Below are 6722 nucleotides of genomic sequence, written 5' to 3' on the forward strand. Positions count from 1 at the left end.
CCCAGGAGCTGTCCACCTGGGGCCAGAGCCGAGGCTGGCTTCGTGCTGCGCTCCCTGGGCAGCCACACAGGGCCCTGCCCAGAAAGGCCTCAGGCCAGGTGGCGCACTCTGCTGTTGCCACCTTGAGACTCTTGATTGTGGAGCAGAGGCCCTGCGTCCTCGTTTTGTACCGGGCCCTCCAACTACTGGCCGCACCCCAGAAGGCCAAGGCTGACCTGCTCTTGGACCGCTCTCCACGGCCGCAGGACATGAGCCGCTCGCGAAGGGCGGGAGCTGCCAGCAGTGGGCCCAGTCTTGCTGCAGACGTGGGTGCACTGTGCTCTGGAGAGGGTGGGCTTGGCTGCTATGGGTGAGTGACAGGGACATTATCTTCACAGGGGACAGAGAAGATAATGCATCCCCAGCTCGGGCCAGCTCTGAGCCCAGACCCAGGAGAGGCCAGGGAAGGACACAGGTGCCCAGGGAAGCCGAAGAGGGGTCCTCGGGGCTCAGCCTCCGTGAGCAGCTGCAGCCTCAGGCTGAGCTAGCTGCTGGGGACCTCAGGCTGGAGCGGTGGCCCGGGGCCATGGCCGTGGGGTGCCTTCAGCTCTGCTGCTTCTCTGTGTCCCAGGGGAGTGGGGAGCAGGCAGGAGGTCTCCCCGGGGTCCAAGTGAGGAAAAGGTGGTGAGGGGCGAGGGGAGAGGGCAGGAGGGAGGAGGGAGCCGGGCGGGCTCGTGAGACCCCCACGCTCATCTGCTCTCCATCAGGATAGGACGAGGACTGAGGTACAGTGCTCCCTGACGGTTAGCCCCAGGTCCACCTGCAACCTCAGCCATCATGGCCACCGTCACTAGGATCAGCAATGTCGTCTTCCTATGTCAGAGGGAGGAGAAGGAGGGAGCGGAGCGGACAGGGGACACGCGCTCACTGTACTACGCGGGTTTCCCATTAGCTGATAATTTAATCTCTATCAGGATCCTTATTAAAATGAGAGACCAGGACTCAGAGAGGGGCGAACAGTACTCCAGATGAAACTTGTGCAAAAGCAGCCAAGACCCAACCCCACACACTTCTATTTCTGTGATCATTTCTCTTGATGACACGATGACAATTACTGCAAAGCCTCCTTGTGAGGATCCATCTGCACAACCCGAGGGGCTCAGCTGTCCCCACCATGGGGACCCTGTGTGTCCCAGCAGGTCCTGGCTGGCCCCAGGTGCCCTACACGATGGTGGGCCCCGGGAAGGTGATCAGTCGTGGTCTGGGAACTTGGATCAATGACCCTGGACGCAGAACAGTGAGCATTTCTTTTCAGGGCCTGTGCAGGGAGCTTGCTGGGGGGTGCAAGAGGCTGGGGGAGTGCATGTGCTCGGGGTCCAGCTGAGAATCAGACAGGAACGAGGCTCCACGGTGGGACCCAGCGTGTCCTCCACGATGTCTTCCCCTCTAGGCCTGAGAAGGTAGCACCAGACTCCAAGAGAGGGACGAAGGACCTGAAGAGCAGGCAGGATGCACCCTGCCCTGGGCCTCCACCCGGCCTGTCAGGAGTGGAGAGAGTGGGGCTCCCAGAGCCTGAGCCCAGGAAAGCTGACCAGACAGAGATGGGGCCAGAATCCCCATCCTGGGAGGTCCAGCTGGGGCAGATGGCCCCCTCGGGCAAGGTGCCTCAATCCCAGTGCTATTGACTCGGGGCTACCTGTGGCCTTCCCTGACTTGGGGGTGCTGTTCTGTGCACTGCACCGGAACATTCAGCCACATTTCTGCCCTCTATCCACTATATGCCAGTAGCCCCCCTCCCAGATTGTGACCACCAAAAATGTCTTCAGTCATTATTAAATGTCCCTTGGGAGCAGAACAACCCAAGTGTCCATCATGGACCATTGTGGGAATCTCACCTTCACTGTGACCTTGGAGAACCTCGTGGTAGAGGATGCAGGATAATACTGGGGTGGGATCCCAACAGTGACGAAGGAGGCTGAACTCATTACTTTAGAGGATACATCCGCCAGCCACTTGTGCTCCTTTTCTGGGAAATAAAGTGAGACAAAGTGAGATATTTAAATAAAGAAGCAAAACATGAGGGATTTCTTTAAATTTAGATTTCAAAATCACACAGTCTTACCACTGATGATGACGAAATATCCTAACAGACAGATGAATGGACAGACGGATGGTACAAGCAGATAGATTATATCCCTAATTTTTTTTTTGCATACTTCTTTTTCAAGAGTGGTTTCTCCCTTTGCTCTGTGTCAAACCCCTTCCTGTCAAGAGCAGACCAGATGGGGCTGGGGTGGTGGCTCAGTGACAGAGCGCTTGCCTAGCATGTGTGAGGCTCTGGGTTCCATTCTCAGATTCTCATCACCACATATAAATAAACAAAATAAAGGTCCATTGACAATGAAAAAATATTTTAAAAAAAAGAGTAGATCAGTTGTCGGTGGTTGACAAACCCCCTGGGTGGTGAGCGCCAGAGCACATGCTCAAGCAGGAAGCTGAGAGCTTATGGGGCTGGGTCCCAATAACTTGGAACTGGGACTTCCAGAGTAGGTGGAGGGACCCAAGAGGGGCTGGAGGAGGGAGGGCAATGTCAAAACCTTGGGAGGACAGAGGACCTGCAGAAGAGGCCCAGAGCATGGCGAGGTGGCTGTGTGTGCTAAGGAGGAGGGAGGGGGAACCTGGGGTGGTCTTCCCATGGAGTGGGGAGCACTGAGATGTTGGGATGACGAGAGTCCTGCAGGATGCTGTCCCAGGAGGGCGCTCTAGATGTACATGTCCTTGAACAATAGCCAGAGAGAGTCTATCCCTAAATGGTTCTCTCCCCACGGCCGCCCCTTCTCCTTTCTGACCTCAACCTGTGAGCAGGGGCTGCATCCGTGCAGGCTGGGTGATAAGCCAGAGACCTGCAGTTGGAAGGGCAGCACAGCCAGAAGCTGAAGGCCTCCTTCCTGCCCTGAGAACGGGCTTCCTCTTGTTTTTCCGAGCTCCTATCCCAGTTCCTCTTTCCCATTCCATCCATCCGTAATCCACCCGTTGTTCCATCCAAACATTTATGCAGGGTGCACCGAGGGGCTTCATTCAGTTCTTGGTGGTTGATGGGGACAGGTGTCTCCTCTCAGGACTGACGCCTCTGGGGGACCCAGAACCTATGGAGGCCGTCAAAGGCTCACCCACCCCTAATATTGTAAGCTGGCTGAGCACCACTGCAGGGCCCGGCCTCCCGACTCCCAGGGTCCCACACCTGGCATCTCCTTCCCTCAGACCCTGAACACAGGCCCTAGCTACTGGCTCCTGCCTTCTGGCCCCTCCAGCCTCAGGGAGACCACCGGGCTTCCAGACCACCTGATGCCGAAGGTGTCTCTGGTTCAGGCTCTTCAGGGTGAAGAGGAAGCTGACTGTGTTTCTAGGCTGCCTGACCTGGAGGCTGAGTGGCCCCCACACTGTGGAGGCACCGTGGGGAAGTCTCTGAGTGTGCAGTGTCAGCGCGAGGAGACGGTCAAGACCTTTACCAAATCCTGGTGCAGACCTCCATGCTTGCCGTTTTGGAATCAGGCTGTGAAGGCCAGAGCATCGGCAGCTGAGTGTCCATCACGGACCACTCTGGGAATCTCTCCTTCACTGTGACCTTGGAGAACTCAGGGTAAAGGGAGCAGGACGACAATGTTGTGGGATTGCAAGAGTGAAGAAGGAGGGTGAGCTCCTGGCTTCCTGCTGACCTCAGCTTCCTGTGTGATCCTGACTCTCTGGTCCTGTTTTCCAGGTTCAAGTGCTGGCTGGCCCCTCCTGGCACCGGAGAGGTTGAAGTCGGAGCTGGACTCTGCAGAGGAACCCAGGAAGTGTCAGCTCAGGAGACAAGAACTGGGTCTGGAGTTTGTGTGTTGGAGATGCAGGGCTGAGTGTGTGTGTGAATGTGGGGGTCGGGGTGTGTGTGTGTGTGTGCAATAGGGTGAGAGGAATGCATGTGGGAAAACACAAGTGTGTGTGTGTGTGTGCATGTGAGTGAGTGAGAGTGAGTGTATGTGCTGACTGTGTGAGTGTGAATGTGCAAGTGTGTGTGAGATGAGTTGTGTTGAGAGTACACGTGAGAGATGTGTGACAGTGTGTGTGTATGTGTGCTGAGTTGGGAGAGCTTGCATCTGTGTGAGTGTGTTAGAGTGGGTGTGTGTGTGTGTGTGTGTCTGCACACCAGGGGGTAGTGGCAGTGTGTGGATGCCTGGTTGGGGTTAGGGTCTCCTGACCTTCAACACTTCTGTTTCCAGGAGAAGGGCCACGAAGTTGCCTGATGGGAGGAGTCAGGGTTCTCTGGTCTTGGTTGATAAATCTTCCCCTGGTCCCAGAGCTGAGCCTCTCCTGGGTTGGGCCTGACCAGCTGCTTCCCTGAGCGCCCTCTGTTTTATGGAGTGGGACCATCAGGGCTGAGCTCCCAGCTGGAGAGTCAGCACAGGGCCCTGGGCCTCCACTCTTCTCCTCAGCCACCCCCCAGCCTTCAGGATCGACAGCTCTGCAAGGACACCCCACCCCCCACCCTGGCAGTGGACCCCAGACCAGCCAACACCAAAGGTAAGGTGACTCCACCTGTGTCCCCTGCCTCCGCAGAGCTTCTTTCCTAGGCCGGGGCCTCCCAGACAGGTGCCTTTGGTTGTTCATTCACTTGATAAGTGTTTATTTGCTCTATTCCAGAAACCAATGCAGACTTTAGGGGTGGAACAGTTAAAAAAAAAAGAAAGAAGGTCTTGATCTTGAGGAAGTTTCATTAAATAGGTGTATTTAGGTAGTGTCCAGATGGATAAAAACAGAGACAGACAGCTTAGATGTTAGAGATGGATGGATGGATGGAGAGAGATAACAGATGGTAGACGACAGAGACAGGCAGAGATGTGTCTTAGATATGATAGAGGGTGATTGTGGGAAGCCATTCTTGCATGTGATTGGGCCCCTCCCTGACTGGGTGTGAGGCGTTCTGGCTAAACTGTGTCGGACTAATCCCCACCCTCTCTAGGTGCGAGAGCCCATCGTGTAGGGGTGTGACTGACCATTGACTCTGAGACCAATCACTGACCCTGACCTTGGAATGCTGTCCCTCTCGACCTTCATTGGATGGAATTTTCCCCTGAATTTCTTGTTCCCCAATAAAAGGCCATCCGCTGGCGTGCTCTCTCTCTCTCTCTCCTGCTAGTCCTGAGTAAGCCTTGCTGCCCCACCGGGTGGTTTGAGGCAGGAGCCAGAGGGAGGGCCGTCTCAGACCTGGTCAAAGAAAAAGGTAATTGAGTTTTGTGTGTTTATTTTGATCTCACTAGTTAACTTCTGTGCTATGAACCTCTAGTATGAAGCCAGCGTGCTGGTCGCATGGCAGAGGTGATACAGATGGATGGACAAACGGATGGATGGACAGTGACAATAATGAGACAGACATATGTCATATGGGTGGATAGATGTGATGTGCTATGATAGATGATAGAGATGGAGGGATAGTGAGGATAAAGGGTAAAAGTAGACACACATCTGTGGACAGATCGGTGAATAGAGGGAACTTGTCAACTAGTGAATTTACCATGGAGACACATAAAGCTGGCAGGTGTCAGGGGGTGGAAGGTAGGGAGACGGGAAGATGATGGGGCATGACGAGCGCCTTCAAGGAAACGCAAGAGGATCAAAAGCCAAGGGCCGTCTGAGGCTGCGTTGCCTCGAGTCATCCTGAGACAAGGGCTCAGGGGGAGTTAGTTGACTAGAGGTCATCTCAGGGAGCAGGACTGTTAGGTGCAGGACAGGCTGGTCTGCAGGTCATGCCAAACAAAGTTAGCTACAGGATGACCCGGCTTCTCAAACCCTCTGTCTGATTCTTTATCACCTGTTTGCTTCAAGCCCAAACGCCCAAGCTTCCACTGATGGCTGAACACTTAACCCCTCTTGTGCCAACAAGGCAGCTTACAGACCCAGAGACCCCATCAGATTTGGGCTATAAAAACTCCCTGTGCCTGTTCCTTCCCTTCATCATAAAGTTCATTCAGACTCAGGTGGGTAAAAAATTTCTAACCAAGCTTTTAACCAGCTTCTCCTCAGGAATTACCAACTCCTGGCTACTGATGATACCTCCAGTCGAGACCCATGCCGAATGGACTGACGTCATCATGGATCTGTGGTGGCAAGGAACCTTTGTTGATCTGGTTCCTGAAGTTATACCGGTCTTCTCTGCCCTCCTGTGGGGGCTCCTTACTTCCCTCCTCTCTTTCTCCCTCACCTCCCCATTTCAGCAGGAAGCAGCCAGAATGAGTCGATGCCAACTCTCGTTTAATAACAAAGAGGGGGGGATGTTGGGAGTCGCCCCGGCTCCAAAGACTAACTTCCCCATCCCCCAAGAAGAGCCATCCAATGGTGAGCCCTGCTGGCTCACATGATCCTTACTCACCAATCAGACTAGCCCTGCTGGCTCACATGATCCTTACCCACCAATCAAAAGGCACCCCATGCCAACTGTCAAACCCTTCAACCATTAAACTGTCATAACTGACAAACCTCCCCTGGCTCTGTAAACATGCAGAGCTGTTCCTCAATAAACAGGCATTTTCTCCGACGGCAAGCCTTGATCGTTCTTTCAAGGACGAGGACAGAAAAGCCCACGAGACTGTGGAGGAGTCCCCAGCCCTGCGGAGCCTGTGGGCAGAGGCCCTCGGGGGTGTGAACTCCGCAGCCTCCTGCCTGCCCTGCTTGGCAGGTCATGCCCACAGATAGATGTGGGAGCTTGA

Source organism: Marmota marmota, unplaced genomic scaffold (genome assembly GCF_001458135.2).
Source record: "Marmota marmota marmota unplaced genomic scaffold, marMar, whole genome shotgun sequence".
NCBI classification, from domain to species: Eukaryota; Metazoa; Chordata; class Mammalia; order Rodentia; family Sciuridae; genus Marmota; species Marmota marmota.